Source organism: Lathyrus oleraceus, chromosome 4 (genome assembly GCF_024323335.1).
Source record: "Lathyrus oleraceus cultivar Zhongwan6 chromosome 4, CAAS_Psat_ZW6_1.0, whole genome shotgun sequence".
In the NCBI taxonomy this organism is placed as follows: Eukaryota; Viridiplantae; Streptophyta; class Magnoliopsida; order Fabales; family Fabaceae; genus Lathyrus; species Lathyrus oleraceus.
Window position 1 is genome coordinate 41,426,776 of NC_066582.1, and position 18,562 is coordinate 41,445,337.

The following is an 18,562-nucleotide window of genomic DNA, read 5'->3' on the forward strand; positions in this document are numbered from 1 at the left end:
GGAGGAATTCAAGGTCTCCCTTCTGAGTTCCTCATTGCTCAAGCTACTATGTATGGAAAGGCCATGAGTGAGGACGCCTTTGAGGCCATATTTGTACTTCTCATCTATGGGCTGGTGTTATTCCCCAACATCGACAAGTTTGTGGATGTGAACACTATTAGGATCTTCTCTACTCTTAATCCCGTTCCGACTCTGTTGGGCGATACCTACTTCTCTTTGCATATGAGGAATGCAAAGGGTGGTGGCGCCATTGTGTGTTGTTTGCCTCTGTTGTATAAGTGGTTTATTTCTCACTTACCTCAGACGGTCGCTTTCAAGGAGAACAAGGAATGTCTACGGTGGTCCACGAGGCTTATGTCTCTCACTAAGGATGATATCTCTTGGTACAACCATGTGTATTATGGTGTGCAGATTATTGACTCTTGTGGCGAATTTTCCAATGTACCTCTTCTTGGTACATGTGGTGGGATTAACTACAATCCTGTTTTGGCACGTCGTCAACTTGGGTTCCCCTTAAAGGATAAACCCAATAACATTCTGTTAGAGGGTGTATTCTTTCAGGATGGTAAAGATCCCCAAGGCTTGAAAGCTAGGATGGTCCGCGCTTGGCACAAGATTCATAAGAAAGGAAGGAGGGAGCTAGGTCCTAAGAATTGCATCGCTTTGGAGCCTTACACTGTTTGGGTTAGGAAGAGGGCGTCTGAGTATCTCATGCCTTACGAGTATCCGAGACCTACACCTATGATTATGGCTGGGCCTTCAACCCTCCCTGATCAAGGAGCAGAGGAGTTGAGAGACGAAGACCGTTCACGTGCCTGGATCCGTGAACGTGAAGAGTTGCTTCAACAGATTAAGGAGAAGGATACGTTGATTGAGTTTCTTGAGCATCAGGTTATTGATGACCCTGATGATGTATGGACTTTTCTACTTCCTCAGTCTTCTAAGTTCTGGAAGAGGAGGTATGATCGACTCGCCAAAGAGAAGGCCGATATGGAGGCAGCCTACGAGAGGGAGGTGAAGAGGCTTCGCGCATCTTATCTTCCTGTGTCCCGAGCTTTAGATGATTGTTTCTAGGGATCCATAAGACGATTATTTTCCTTTTCTCTTGTATATGATTGACGATGCTGCACTTCTTTTCCTTGATATTATTTGATGAGATATTTCCATATGTGATAAAATGCTTAATATTTCCAGAATTTGCAAATAAAACTCTAAAGTTCCTTTGAAATAAAAAACAAATCATATGCACAAACATTGCATGCATCATATGCATAAGCAGGTTCTGTTTCCGGTCCCTTGCCCTGTGGTCTAACTCTGTGTCCTTCATTTATTTTGAAGACAAGCTGACTCACCGGTACTACACTAGAGCCAATATTTCAAGACCATGGATTCACGAGGCAGGCGCCGTGACGTCCACCCTACACCAGGAATTGAAATTCGTGAAAAACAAGAAGCTGGTGGTGGTAGGGGGAGAAAGGGCTCTCCTGGTTAGCCATTTGTCTTCCTTCTCTTATATAGATGCTGAGGTTGAAGTTGGAACTCCTTTCCAAGCGTTATCTATTGCTGAGCCTATTGAGAAAAGAGCTCCTTCATTTGCTTCCTACAAAGATGCAAAGCTGGCCATTGAGCGTGGTGCAACCACTGGCTTAGGAAAAATGATTGAGTTAGAAGACAACGAGTCCCGGGCTGGCATAGGTTTTTCTTCTGGTACTTTCAACAAGCAAGGGTTATTCAAGAATGGAGGTTTCATCCACACTGGTCTAGATGAGGAGGCTCCTGCCGTTTTAGAAGAAGATGCAGAGGATTCTGGCAATTTCATCATCCCTGGAGGGGTCTGCAACAATTTGTTTAAAAACCCTTCTCCCATTCCAAAAGGAGGAGTGATAACATTGTTGGCAACATAAATACAATGATATTTTCATTCAATAAATTCATGTTAAATATTTTTTTTCCCATTTATTTTCCCTTTTTGTTTTTGCATGAAATTGGTGATCACATAAAACCTCAAAATGGAATAAAATCAATCTTTTCATCTGCATAATGATTTGCTTTGTTTGAATTCTAAATCTTTTCATATCCAAAATCATTATGCAGGTTGATTTCTAAACCCATTGAACATAATGACCCAACACCATCTCCCAATTTTGAATTCCCTGTATTTGAGGTAGAGGAAGATGATGTTGAAAAGATTCCTGATGAGATCACCCGACTACTTGAGCATGAAGAGAAGATCATTCAGCCGCATCTTGAGAATCTGGAAACAGTCAACTTGGGGTCTGAAGATTGTGTGCGAGAGGTAAAGATTGGGGCACTTCTGGAAGAATCTGTTAAGAAGGGGTTGATTAAGTTGCTACGAGAATATGTCAACGTCTTTGCTTGGTCGTATGAAGACATGCCAGGTCTAGATACTGATATTGTGCAACATTTCCTACCTTTGAAACCTGAGTGTGTGCCTGTAAAGCAGAAGCTCAGAAGAACTCATCCTGATATGGCAGTGAAGATCAAAGAGGAAGTTCAGAAGCAAATTGATGCGGGGTTCCTGGTGACTTCTATATATCCTCAATGGGTGGCCAATATTGTGCCCGTGCCTAAGAAAGATGGAAAAGTCCGGATGTGTGTGGACTATAGAGACTTGAATAAAGCTAGTCCGAAAGATGATTTCCCTCTACCACATATTGATATGTTGGTAGACAATACAGCTAAATTCAATGTCTTCTCGTTTATGGACGGATTTTCCGGATATAATCAGATTAAGATGGCACCCGAGGATATGGAGAAGACAACATTCATCACACCTTAGGGAACATTCTGTTATCGAGTGATGCCCTTCGGTTTGAAGAACGCCGGAGCCACGTATCAACGAGCTATAACCACCTTGTTTCATGATATGATGCACAAGGAGATTGAGGTATATGTTGACGATATGATTGCTAAGTCAAGAACGGAAGTTGAACATGTAGAGCATTTGTTGAAGCTTTTCCAGCATTTGAGGAAATATAAGCTTCGTCTGAATCCCAACAAGTGTACATTTGGAGTCCGTTCTGGCAAGTTATTGGGCTTCATTGTTAGTGAAAGAGGTATTGAGGTTGATCCTACAAAGGTCAAAGCAATACAAGAGATGCCTGCGCCCAAAACTGAGAAGCAAGTCCGAGGTTTTCTTGGCCGCTTGAATTATATCTCCAGATTCATATCCCACATGACTGCCACATGTGCGCCTATATTCAAGCTCCTCCGGAAAGATCAGTCCCATGATTGGACCGAGGATTGCCAGAAAGCTTTCGACAGTATTAAAGAATATCTGTTTGAGCCTCCGATTCTATCTCCGCCTGTAGAGGGAAGACCTTTGATCATGTATCTGACTGTTCTTGAAGACTCGATGGGTTGTGTCCTTGGTCAGCAAGACGAATCAGGGAAGAAGGAGTATGTTATTTACTACCTGAGTAAGAAGTTCACTGATTGTGAGTCTCGATACTCAATGCTTGAAAAGACATGTTGTGCTTTGGCTTGGGCTGCTAAGCGCTTACGCTAGTATATGATAAATCATACGACTTGGTTGATATCCAAAATGGATCCAATCAAGTACATCTTCGAGAAGCCTGCTTTAACAGGGAGAATTGCCCGTTGGCAGATGTTGTTATCTGAGTATGATATTGAGTATCGAGTTCATAAGGCTATTAAAGGTAGTATCTTGGCTGACCAGTTGGCACATCAGCCTATTGAAGATTATTAGTCAGTTCAGTATGACTTCCCGGATGAGGAAATTCTGTATTTGAAAGTGAAAGATTGCGATGAGCCTACACTTGATGAAGGGCCAGAGCCTGGTTCCAGATGGAGTATGGTGTTTGATGGCGCTGTAAATCAGTATGGAAATGGTATTGGGGCCGTGATTATTACTCCTCAGGGCGCGCATATTCCTTTTACAGCAAGGCTAACTTTCAAATGCACGAATAATATGGCTGAGTATGAGGCCTGTATTATGGGATTGGAGGAATGTATTGATCTAAGGATCAAGCATCTTGATGTATATGGTGATTCGGCCCTCGTTGTTAATCAGATTAAGGGTGAATAGGAAACGAATCAGCCTGGCCTCATTCCATACAGAGATTATGCGAGGAGGATTTCAACGTTCTTTACTGAGGTTGACTTCCATCATATTTCTCGAGATGAGAATCGGATGGCAGATGCTCTTGCTACGCTTGCTTCAATGATTGTGGTTAAATTGTGGAATGAAGTCCCCAATATCACCGTGATGCGCTTGGACAGACCAGCTCATGTATTTGCAGTAGAAGAAGTAAAAGATGATAAGCTTTGGTATTATGATATCAAGTGTTTCCTTCAGAGCCAGATTTACCCGCCTGGGGCATCTGTAAAAGATAGGAAGACTTTGAGGAGATTGTCAGGAAGTTTCTACCTCAATGGCGAAGTGCTTTACAAAAGAAATTTTGACATGGTTCTGCTCAGATGCGTGGATAGACACGAAGCAGACCTGTTGATGACTGAGGTCCATGAGGGTTCATTTGGTACTCATTCCAATGGACATGCCATGGCTAGAAAGATGTTGAGAGCAGGCTACTATTGGCTGACAATGGAGTCTGACTGCTGCAAATTTGTAAAGAAATGCCACAAGTGTCAGATTTATGCTGATAAGATTCATATTCTCCCGTCACTTTTGAATGTGATCTCATCACCATGGCCTTTCTCCATGTGGGGAATTGACATGATTGGCATGATAGAGCCGAAAGCGTCCAATGGACACAGATTTATTCTCCTAGCAATTGATTACTTCACCAAGTGGGTTGAAGCGGCGTCGTATGCAAATGTGACCAGGCAGGTGGTCGTGAAGTTTATCAAGAATAAACTCATATGCCGATATGGTGTGCCAGATAAGATCATTACTGATAATGGACCTAACTTGAATATCAAGATGATGAAAGAGCTGTGTAGTGAATTCAAGATTGCACATCATAATTCTTCTCCGTACAGACCCAAGATGAATGGGGCTGTTGAAGCTGCTAACAAGAATATCAAGAAAATTATCCAGAAGATGGTTGTTACGTACAAAGATTGGCATGAGATGTTGCCATTCCCTTTTCATGGCTATCGTACATCTGTCCGCACTTCAACAGGGGCAACCCCTTTCTCTCTTGTTTATGGCATGGAGGCGGTACTCCCAGTAGAGGTGGAGATCCCATCAATGAGAGTCTTGATGGAGGCCAAGTTGACTGATGCTGAATGGGTTCAGAGTCGTTATGACCAGCTAAACTTGATAGAAGAAAAGAGATTGGCTGCCATGTGCCACGGTCAGTTATATCAGCAGAGGATGAAGAAAGCTTTTGATAAGAAGGTCAAGCCTCGTGTGTTCCGAGAAGGTGACCTTGTGCTCAAGAAAGTTTTGTCTTTCGCGCCCGATTCCAGGGGCAAGTGGACTCCGAACTATGAGGGTCCGTATGTTGTTAAGAGAGCCTTTTCAGGCGGTGCTTTGATACTTACAACTATGGATGGGGAGGATTTCACTCGTCCTGTGAATTCAGATGCAGTCAAGAAATACTTCGCCTAAAAAAATAAAAACTAAATAGCTCGCTAAGTTGAAAACCCGAAAGGGCGACTTAGGCAAAAATGAGCGTCTCGGTGGATTGAAAACCCGAAAGGGCGATCCAGGCAAAAGTTAGAGACACAAAAAATATATAATAATGATATATGTATCCTGCTAGATTGAGTACCTCATCCTGGGGCAATCTAGGCAAAAATTAGGGACCTGGCAAGTAACTGCATCCTGACAAGACTTTGTTCTACAACTGTCATCCGTCAGAGATCCTTGCTCATTATCAGCCAAAGCTTCAAATACATCGGATTCAGAATTGGTGGAGAAATGGTCATTATGTTCAATGTAGCCCTTTTCCAATATATATCACCAATTTCAAATTTGTAAAGATCTATGGAGTCTTGCCATTCGCAGACTACCATTCTATCAAATAAATTTGAGCCTTTTATCAATTTATTGGCACTCTTATCTGTTTCTATTCAACAAATGTTTTGCATGTTTTGATTAAGAAAATATCATTGTTTTAAACGATCAAATTTTTCATAATTTGTTTTTAAACAAAGTGAACATTCACAATGACGAAAGGATACTTAGGAGATCCTCAGTGCTCTCCCAAGGGTGGTACGATCCCCAACAGGGTAAGATTTTTGTCCATATTCCTGGCATGACTGTATCTCCTCCCTCCGGAACCCCTTGTGGTTTATCCTACCAAGTGGATTGCTTGTTGAGAGTCACCTCTCTTCCCCTTCAGTAGAGTGGCAATCTTTCTTCCTCAGCAGCTTGGATCTCTTTGGGCAAGAGCGGTATTTGGTGGTTGATCCCGATAAATCCTTTATCTCCTCGGATAGATTCCCCAGTAGAGTTGTTGGTGTGGTGGACCTTGTCTGTGATAACTCTCGTCCCCAGCTGGAATGATTGATGATTCATCCCTTGCAGAGTTCTTTGCTTCCTGGTATCTCTGATCCCCAGCAGATTGGATACTCTCCGGTGAACTTGGCTTTCTCTCTTGAGATGTAGTACCGGGTGGTTGATTCCTGGACCTGGTTGTGTTAAATATGTCTGTTTGTCAACATACATCATACATAAACCACGCGCATACATGCATAATTATAACATTCAGATATTCATGTTGCATTCTTCGCCATATATCGTTGTTTGCTGTCTCCTGCTATTTGGTGATATACTTCCCCAAGCAGACGTGTGTGTCTGATCTCTCCATATAGAGTCAGCTCCATAGGCAGAAAGCGTATATCCTTTCTTCCATATTCCCCACCGGGTTATATCCTCGTGGATGTTGATTGTTTTTGTTCCTTCCCAACACATATACTGGGATGGTTTTCCCCATTGAGTTATGTCCTCACCGGGACAAGTCTTGATTTGGTGTTCCTATCTAGTTTGATCCTAGATCGGTCTCTTGAGACTCTTTTCCTGTTTCCCCGTGGTAAATGAATAATTGCTCAATAATTAGTAATTATTATCCCCGGCGGAGTCTGTGTTTCTCTACCCTCATACCGGTAGTTGTAAACCCTATTTCTTCCCTTTCTGCAGAGTAACTATTTTTGCCCATCTTTAATTGGTGACAGTTATCTTCATCCAATATTCGGTGATGATATCCCCTCATCTGCTTGGATAATTGCCCTGATTATGCAATTTATCCCCAGCGGGTCATCTCTCGTCTACCTTGTTGTTGTTGGTAACGATTGTTTCTCCCCTGAATTGGTCATCATTATATACCTAGTTTCGGTATCCCGATGCCTTTTCTTTTCGGTCGATTTATCCTTTATTAACCCAGTAACCGGTTGTGGATAATCGTCCGCGAGTATATTATCTACGTTCTGACGGTAATAGATAGTATATCTCATGCACTCTCGGGTCTGAAGCCTTTTGTTCTTCCCCAGTTGAGTAAGATTCGTATCCCCTTTGTGGAGTCGAATATCCATCTTGTAATCGAGTTTGCTTTTAGCCCTCTTTTGGATGATGAGTGTTTTGGGAATATTCCCCAATTCACGCCTTGGTTGGTCACCTATTATATGCCCAGTAACCGGTATCCCTGGTGTTCCTTCCTCTCTGCTCCCTATTATGACTTTTTGTCCCCTGTGGAGTCAGAATCCCTGAGTTGAAGTATACCTTTTAGGTTTTCCTCAGACGTTTTGAAGTTTTGATATCTCTCACCCTTATACCGGTCTTGGATATTCATCTCCTCCTGAGCATGTTGTATCTCTCACCCTCATACCTGACATTTAGATCACATGTCTCCTTGAGCTTATTACCCAGTAACCGGTAATACCTCGTCCCGCTGCTTCCCCAGGAGTGTCCTTGTGGACATCCCCATCGAAGTCCCTTAGTGGATTGTTTTCATCCGGATTTTATCCGAAGTATCCGCTGTGGATAGTTTTTTGCTGTATTGGCATATTCCCCAATACATGCATCTTCGAGTCAGCTCGAGTCTTTCCATTGGATCTTTTCCCTTTGGAATTCTGTTCCCCACGCTTTGAGTCGTGACCTGCTCGCGCATTTTTATCCCTTTTATATCCCCAAGAGAGTCCCCAGGGTCTTGGTCCCATGGAGTGAATTGCTCATATGGATTATCAGTGGCTTCTGATTTCTTTGCTTTTGTGGACACATATCTCCACAGAATGCTACCATTTTTCATACCTACATTTGCATCATGAGGTCTCTTAGGGATTAAAATTCGTCTCTTTGTTATTATTTAAGCCCATTCTACCCCGTCGAGACGAAGATTTTAACCTTCACTTCTCCGGCTAGAATGACCTTAAATAGGGGCATCTGTAAGACCCCAATTTTGACCCTAAGATCCCTCATGGCATCATAACATTGCATTTGCATTGCCTTAAGGATCTTTAGCATCTTGGTTCCCTTTGCCTTTGGGTGGGACTCCTTGTGATTGGTTTGAGATCACCAAGCATGCTTGAATTATACATCATTGTTTCTCTTACTTTTGTTTACTAACCAAAAGCACAAAAATGTGTCACTAACATCTTTTGTTTGAAGCTTGAGTATCATCCAAGACACTTTGTGGATTCTATTTAGATGATCAGTCAACACAAGGGAATGGCTTGAGATACTTCCAACAGGTTCAAATGGGGTCTATTCGTCAGTCAAAACGTTAATCTTGAAGGAGCAAAAGTTTGTTCATGAGCTGTCATGCTCGCTAGGCGAGCAGAATGGGTCGCCTAGCGAGTCCCAAGAAAAGCCACCAGAATCACCTACGCTCAGAGGAATTTCTTGAACTGTCATGCTCGCTAGGCGAAGCCCACGTGTTTAAAAAAAATGAAAAACGAAAAACGAAAAAAAATAAAAATGAAAAACGAAAAAAATAAAATAAATAAATAAATAAATAAAATATAACAGAAAATTTTTGGACTTGGGCCTCTCTCATTTGAGCCACAGGTCCACAAAAATCAGGTTATAAATTCAGAGTTTCAGTGAAACAAAAGGCAATTCTATTCCTATTACGCTGGCAGGGAAAAAGATAGTGAGAGAAGAGCTAACAGAGTTCAGAGCAACCTCCAGAGACTGAAGGGAACTCATTGGCAAAGAACCAATTCCCTCTCATATAAACCCTCAGATTGCTTTGCAAACCCAACCGGGCAATTCAATTTCATTCGATCTCTCCAGTCAGGTTTGCCTTATTCCCATTACTTTATGCTTTTAATTTGAATGCTCTGAATGTATGAGGTATTATGGGTGAATTTGATACCCTTTTGATGCATGTGTTTGAGAAGAGGTTTAGGCCTCCTACCCTTGGTTGCTTTTTGTGAGCTTTTTGTGAATTTTAATGGCATGATTCATGTGGTTACATTTTGATTTGGGGGTAACTCTTGATTACCCTATCTTGTTTCTCTAACCTGTTTGTTGAGTTTTGTTTTGTGAGGGCTCATATGACTCTTGTAGAGATGGCTTGCCTGGTGTTCCACTTTATTTGTGGGATACCACCTGGAGGTTTATTCCGATTACCTGTACTGACTCACTTTCTTTGATGGTGCTAGCTTGAGAGATCTCTGGGTTTCTTATCTCTTTAATTGCTGTTACTTCGGATCTTTATCCGTACGGTAGATCTCTCGATCCCTTTACTTTTCCCGCATGTTACCGATTTCTTAGGTTTCGTATAGCCTCTCGTGGCATGTCATTTAAGGTAGCGCGGTTCCTTCATCTAGGACTGCCTTTTTGCATGAGCATCCCTAAACACCCCAAACTCATTGATTTTTCTTCTCCTAAGAACACGTTATCTCCTTCTACTACAGGCGAGTAAGTCTCCAAAGGTCGAGCATCCGGTAGATTGCGTAGTAACGTCGTTCACCCCAAAACACAACCCTTACCCCATAGGTGGCCGAACTACGTTTTGCTCTGATTTTCATCCTAGATGAGATACGTAGGAATAAGACGCGATGTCTTAGAGAGCACACTCCTCTTTAACCCATAGGTAGCTGAGCTACGAAGACTCTGATTCTCAGATTCAGATGAGATACGTATGCAGTGGATGCGACGTTCGTGCGAGTCATTTTCTTTTGACCCTTCATTTAGTAAGTAGTACATTAGATAAACATACACGCTTTTCTCATCCCTTCAATCATGTTTGCACAAATAAATTTTCAAAAAAAAAAACAACAACCTTTGCAACAAATGTGAAAAGGGCTCCCTAGGAGTACCTAGGATGCTTTGGGTGCCTAATACCTTCCCATTGCATAACCAACCCCCTTACCCAGATCTCTGACATTTTTACTAGTTTTTGATTCGATAAAACTTTTAGGTTTTTGTTCGCTTTCTAACCATTCCTTTGGATAAATAGAAGTGCGGTGGAGACTCGACTTGTATGATTTACCTTGGATTTAGTCAATATCTCTAATGGTAACGAATACCCCGCTACAAAAGGAAGATTAAATCATTCATCTTTTTAGGCTTCCGAATCAAGGTGACGAGAATGACAATCCTTATTCTCAAATCATGTCTTCAACAAATAAGTGTTGATGTTCTAATTTCATATAGTTTGTCAACGAATATTTCTACTTACTTTCATTCTCTAAGATTGGAAATACTTTTGGTATCAATGTAGTTTATGCCTCAAGGGATTACCTCAAAAGAATAAAACTTTGGAATTCTCTTGTCGAGGTTCAAAGTTCTCATAATATCCCTTGGGTATGCATAAGAGAATTTAAATTCATCATTGGTGCTCGTGAGCATAGAAGTGCTCACACCCCAGCCATGATTCTAATGGAGGCCTTTTTGAACTTATTAGACACTAATAACCCCATTCATATTCCAACCAAAGGAAGTAAATTTACCTGGTCTAATGAAAGGAAAAGTAGCCAGCATACTGGAAAAAAAGATCTGATAGATTCATATATATTCAAGTGTGGATTTATAGTTATTTCACCATTTCATGCTCAACCCTTACCAAGCATAGATATGACCATTTTCCAATATTTCTTGACTTTCAAACTCAAGAGTGCATGTACACTTCTAACTTTAAAATTTTGAATATGTGGTCGAAACACAACCATTGTTCAAACATTTTTCAAAATGTTTAGAACATCCAAATTATTGGTTCCCTTATGCAAATTCTTAATCAAAAACTAAATATGTTTAGAGGAGAATACCATTTTTGAAAATGTGCAAATTAATGTGAGCATTGTTATCAACAGGATTAATAACATCAGGTTTATTATTAGCAATAATGGAAAATCTGACTCCCTCATTGACCAAGCAAGGAAAGCTAAAATTGACCTTGAGTAAGCTCTTTTTTTTAAGGTTTTAGAAATGAAAAAGTAAGGATAAAAGGGCACACTGATGGGGATGAGAGCACTATTTTTCAATAAGACTGCAAACTTAAAGCAAGTTGATAACAAAATGGCCTTCCTTAAAATTAGTGATAAGATAATGCTCACATATAAAACCATGTTATTAATCACTTCACTAAACTTTTCTCAAGCTCCAACATTGTTCAAGATAATGATCTGATTGAAGAGACCGTCTCTACCATCCTGAATGATAACCTTAATAATATGATTTCGTTGATGTCATCTTGAGAAGAGATTGAAAATGAAGTTTTACCTTGAACAAGGACAACTCTTACCCTAATTCCTTTAGGGTTGATTTTTATCAAATCTATATGTATTTATTTAAATATGATTTTTGTAATGTTGTCAATGGATTATTTTTTACCAATAAGATCTTGCCTAATTTGAACATTAATACAACTTTTCTCATTTCTAAATCCTCTAAGGAATACATATTATCTCAATTCAGGCCAATTCCAATGGTCATTGCGGGTTGGTTATTTGTCAGCACAGGTTTAACTTATGATGTATTTGGAAGCCCCCGTCCAAACAATTATTTTACAGAAACCCGACAAGGAATTCCTTTAATAATTGGTTGTTTTGATTCTTTGGAACAAATCGATGAATTTAGTAGATCTTTTTAGGAGGCTCAAATGACCATAGATAATACCTATCCCATTTTCACAGTATGATGATTGGTTGTTCACGGACTAACGATACCCACTATTTCTTTTTTGGGATCAATATCAGCAATGTAGTTCATCCAACGATAAACCTAATCCTAATTATAGAGCTATGACACAATCAAACCCAAATGAACAAAATGTTGAATTGAATTGTACAAATCTCTACTGGGGTTTATTACTCATTTTTGTACTTGCTATTTTATTCTCAAATTATTTCTTCAATTAATTCATCAATTAATAGAAGAAAAGAGAATAGTATATATATATATATATATATATATATATATATATATATATATATATATATATATATATATATATATATATATATATATATATATATATATATATATATATATATATATATATATATATATATATATTAGGAATTCTCTTATCCTATTCGGAAGGATATCAATTCATAATTATGTATGACTATTTTAGGTCTCTAGTATGACTGACTACTTGATCAAATATGGAGGAAAGTTGGATAAAGGGTCAATACTACTGAAAGAATTCCTCTTTGGATAATAGGTATTATAGATGGTATTGTTGTGATCGATTTACTTTGTATTTTATTTTATGATTCATATTTCGGATTGGGATCATCTCTGTAATAATCAGATGAATTTCATTTTCAAAATGAAAGCATAAGAACTCAATAGGGATCCACTCTTTCTTTGATGAATTCAAGTGGGTCCCGTTGAGTTGTTCATAATCAAAATGTTTTTGTAACTGAGTCAATACATAACTTTATTCTATGTTTCAAAAAATTACATTTCCTGTTTTAAGGATTTGAATGAAAACAGACTCTTACTAGAAATATATTTCTAATATAGACTCACGATTCAATTCTTTTTTTTTAAAGTTAATTAACAAACTTGTATTTGGTGAATTCAATTCCCGCTCTTTTTTGTTTGTCCATTCCTTCACTACGTATCTATTTCGACATAAACAATAAGGAATCAGACTCTAGGAAAAGACAACATATCCATCCTAGAATCATGTTTTCCCCTTTTCTATTTCTACTTTACTTAATATTTTGTACTTACCTATTTTTTTAGGCTTAGTATCAAGTTAATTCTGTTACAATAGAAATTCTAAGATTTCTATTCTAGAATATGAAAATCTGAAAACAATGACATAACCATATGATTCGAATTAACTCTATATTCTTCTTCACAATATACATACTATGACTGGCTAATTGTACGATAAAAGGAACTCTCCAAATATAGTATAAGAAAACTAGAAAGAACCAATGGTCTTTACAGAATTTATCAATAAAAATGGAGTTCTTTTTACCAGCTTAATATGTTGATAAATTCACATTCCTAAAAATTCATTTCGGACAATTGAACCTTCTCAAATTGTTTCTTTTTAAGAACCAAAAGGATTTGTGCCAGATTAATATTTGCTAAGAAGAGCAAGAGACCTTGGACACATAATGGATCTTGAAGCACTATTTATGCATCCCTCTGACCAAATCCATCCACATTAGGATTACTCGTTAATGGTTGATCAAGTTTGATAGATTCACCCTCTAAAATAAGAAGTTTTGGTCCTGGAGGTATAATATCAATCACTTCACGTCCATCTTATGCATCTACTGTCATTATTTCGTATCCACCTTTTTCTTTTCGTATTATTTTGTTTACTACACCTGTTGTTGTAGCATTAGAAACATTATTATTACTCTTGCTTCCGTTGGGATAAATCTGACCCCTTTCCATGTTACCGCCTACGCATAGAGGATATTTTAAGAAGTAAACATCTCTCTTAGCACCATAAAAATAATTCAACAGGCTTTGGAAGGAATTCCAGGGGGCCTATGAAAATTTCGAAATTCGCTGTTTTGATAGAGAAAAGGATCCATAATAGAACGATTTTGAATCGATTCATTGGTAAAAAATCGTCTCCTACTTTTGAATTGCCGAAACAAGAACTTTATGTGAAAATTGAGGGGGCCAAGGGAGAATTAAGAATTTTTCTAATAGGAGATCATAATGGTTTTCCTTGGAGATGGAAAATTCGTCCACCTGGTTTTATCAATTTGCAAATTCTTCCTCAATTAGTTAAAATAATGAAATTGATTGATATTATGACAATACTAGGAAGCATATATATCATTATGGGAGAAGTTGATCGTTGAAATGATAATTGATACAACGAAAGTCCAAGATATAAACTCTTTTTTTGGATTGGAATATTTTAAAGAGGTCTATGGAATTCTATGGATACTTGTACCAATTTTGATTATTGTCTTGGGAATCACACTAAATGTACTGGCAATTGTATGGTTAGAAAGAGAAATATCTGCAGGGGTACAACAACGTATTGAACCCGAATATGCTGGTCCTTTTAGAATTCTTCAAGCTCTAGGAGACAGAACAAAACTACTATTCAAAGAGAATCTTATTCCATCTAGGGGAGATATTCGTTTATTCAGTATCAGACCACCCATATCAGTCATGTCCATTCTAATAAGTTATTCAGTAATTCCCTTTGGCTATAACTTTGTTTTATCTGATTTCAATATAGGTGTTTTTTATGGATTGCTATTTTGATTATTGCTCCCATTGGACTTCTTATGTCAGGATATGTCTCAAATAATAAATATTCCTTTTCGGGTGGTCTACGAGTTATTGCTCAATCGATTAGTTATGAAATACCATTAACTCTATGTGTGTTATCAATATCTCTATGTGTGATTCGTTGAAACCGAAAAAGCTATTTGATCCTATTATTATGCTCCTCTCTTTATAGTAATATATTTATATATAGTACTATATAGGAAAGAAGGCTAATTAATTGAATAGAAACCCTCATTATCCTTATTTTCTTTTTTATAATTCTGATTGAAGAACTAACTTAGATAGTTATATGAGTGAAATAAAACAACTCCTATTGAATCTAATTTCATAATACTCTATTACTTCTAGTTACTAGATAGTATGATGATTTGAATGAAAGGGAAGTAAAAATATCAGAGTCTCATTTTCTATGTATAAGAATGAAATAAAATTATAAACAAAAGATGCCATTTAACCCAAGATTGGATAATTTGTCATCCTATTTTGAAGTGGACTCAAAAGACCAACCTTATTGAGTTTTAGTTACCATTTTTATGAATTCTCATAGATATATTAAAATAAGGGGGATTAATAAAAAAAGAGTAGATGGTTAGAAACACCAAGATACACAAAGGATTAGTAACACAGATTTTGTAAATTATCCAAAAGACAGTTTATGCAGAATATAAAAAGAATACTAATTGGGGTTTTAAGTTGGTAGAAAAAAGAAAGCAGTACTCCCCACAACTCCAATCCAGAGTATGCTTCCATCCACTCACTAAATAAATTACTATCAGGAATGAAAAAATCCTTTAAAAATTTTGTGAGTCCTTTTTTCATAGCACAAAAAGAAGAATAGGAAAAAGAAAAAAAAGAAATCAAAAAGGAAAAATAGATTTCTCTTTCGTTTTTGATTTCTTATATCCATATTCATGGAGATCAAATTCACATCATAATTAAGAATTAAGAAACGAATGTGTAATTATTTTTTTTCATTCAAAATTATGAGGGTTATTGAGAATTATAAAAGAGTATTTTATTGAAGAATTCAGTTATTACTAAATAAAAATTTATTTTATAAGGATGAGATCAATTCAGAAGTGTCTTAATTGAATCTTTTATTAAAATAAATTTCTCTCTCTTATTTCATTATTTGTAGAACAAACAGAATTGAATTGGTTTAATTCAGGACCGTTCAATAGATTTTCAATGGCCAATCTTAAGTTCAAAATCATTTATAAGGTTTTGGAAGACATACTTTCTCAAACTCTTCCAAACATCATATTAAATTAACAATGAGGCTTCATCCAAATAAGGAAAATCAAAGATTGTATCTGCCTCACTTCAGAAGCCATCAACATGTTATATCAGAAGTCTTGTCACGGTAATGTATAAATAAACATCTATATAGAAAAACTTATTATACCATGGAATACTTTTGGATTTTGTTCAAAATTTTGTGAGAGAATCTCTACCATTCTCATTTCAACTATGCTCTTTATTTCTTTTAATGGTAAACATGAAGATTATTTTTCCTACTTAAAAGGAGTCGGACAAGGAAATTCAATATCTCTTTTTCTTTTTTGCATAGATGAGTGTTGAATATACCTCATATTAGTGAGATAATGATGGCTAGTTGAGATAACTATGAGTTGTTGAGAGTATAATTTATTGTTGAGATAATTATAGGTTGTTGAGATGACTATAGATTGCTGAGAGTATAACTCATATTGTTAAGATAATTATGTATATAGATAATGATGTGTTGAGACAAACTAGGGTTTTAGATAAACTAAAACCTATTATTATATACTTCATCCAACTTTATTTATAAGCAAAAGTATTCTAAATTTTTGGCCTTAAATATAAGCAAATGTCAACAAATCTATGTACATTTAATGTTTTTATTCCAAAATTATCCTTGGATTAATTACGTAATATTATTAGTGGATAACAATTTAATTGAGGGTATATTAGTAATTGTGTTATATTTCTTACATGAAGTCAAGAAAATTAAATGCGCTTAACTATCTTTCTTAATAAATGTGAAACTTATCTTTTTTTCCCCATATAAATCAGGCTGAAGTAGTATATGGCTTGTAACACTGTAGTCCAATGCAATTTTCACAAGACATAAATAAAGGAAACTATACCTACTCTATAGCCGCATACATAGGTAATTTGGCCGAACTGCGTCAGCAAAGCTTTTGTGTGTTTCTCTCCACTCTGATTTCTATTTGTGTTACTGTTCTAACAATTGGTATCAGAGTCTAGTTGGTCCGGTGAGGGAACGGATGTGGATCCTAGTATGGATCAAGGCTAGTGATGTGGATGACTCACACTTGTAGGGGAGATTGTTGGATTTAAAGTGTGAAGTGCTAAAGTCTCATATCGATTAGGAATGGAAGAAATGTTGGGTTTATAAGAGAAGTGACCCATACCATCATTTCCTTAAGATTTTTGGTGTATATATGATGTCAAGTCTCTTGGAACGATGAACGTTTAACCCATTAACATTTCTGGACCAAGCTCTCTAGACTTCCCCAACAAGTGGTATTAGAGCCCTAGTTTGCTCGCTGGAGGAGCGGAAGTGAATTCTAGTATAGATCAAGGCTATTGATATGGGTGACTCACGCTTGTGGGGAGATTGTTGGGTTTCAAGTGTGAAGGTGCTAAAGCCCCACATCGACTAGGAATTGAGGAAATGTTTGATTTATAAGAGAGGTGGCCCATATCCTCATTGACTTAAGGTTTTAGGTGAATATATGGCGTCAAAGTCTCTTGTATCAATTAATGTTTTTCTCATTGACACTTCTTCGCCTTGCTCCCTGGAGTTCCAAAACAAGTGGTATCAGACATTGGTTGACTCAGTGGGGGAGCGGAAGTGGATCCTAGTATGGATCAAGGCTAGTGATGTGGGTGACTCACAGTTATGGGAAAATTGTTGGCTTTCAAGTCTGAAGTGCTAAAGTCCCACATCGACTATGAATTGATGAAATGTTTGGTTTATAAGAGAGGTGACCCATACTCTCATTTCCTTAAGGTTTTGGGTGGATATGTGGTGTCAAAGTCTCTTGGAACCATGAACGTTTAGACCATTAACACTTTCATATCTCGCTCCCCGGACTTCCCCAACAACGAGGAAGTATTAAGCAGATACATCCATTGTCTCCCTTACCTCTTTATTTCTTAAAACTTTCGGAACTCGCTCTCCAGACTTCTCCAACAATGAGGAAGTCTTAAGTAAATGCATCCATTGTCTCCTTTGTCTCTTTATTTCTTTCCAAGATATGCCCGAATTTTAAGCCAACATCTCAACCCAAAAAATAAACTTTATATGGCGGAGCCATTTCCAACACTAGACTAAGTCACATAACATCTTCTCTTGGATTCAATATAGGTATCATTCCTTTAGTTTATCTAGGAGTTCCCATTTTCAAGGAACACATAAAGCTTAATACTTCTAGCCCATCATTAACAAGATCAAACACAGACTTGCATATTGGAAAATAGATCTTTTATCTTTTGCAAGAAGAATTCAACTTATCAAAAGTATTGTGCCAAGCATATTAATATATTCAATCAAAATCTCTTGTTTTGTTTGTTTAATTGAATATTTGGAGAAATACTAAAGAAATTTTGCTTAGAGCGTAGATATTTAAAATAGAAAATTGGTCACAGTTGCTTAGAAAACAGTTTACACCTCTCATTGTCAAGGGAAGTCTTGGTTTGAGATTAATCATAAAGCTAAATGAAGAAATAAATCTTAAATTATATTGGGAAATGATGAATTCCATGAAGAAGTAATCCATCCATCTTTCAATGAGTAACCCATTTGAAATAAAAGAGTATCTTAAAATGAACGACTCATTTCAATTTTCAATGCAATTTTTCCAATTTTACCCTCTAATTAATATTACTTTCATCATTCTCAATAGATGATAAAGACACTTTAGTAAAAAT

General features: G+C 37.4%; 1 pseudogene; it reads left to right on the forward strand.

Moving 5' to 3' along the window:
• The first annotated feature begins 14,179 nt into the window (after positions 1-14,179).
• LOC127138737 (NAD(P)H-quinone oxidoreductase subunit 1, chloroplastic-like) lies at positions 14,180-14,745 on the forward strand (annotated as a pseudogene).
• Positions 14,746-18,562: the final 3,817 nt, after the last annotated feature.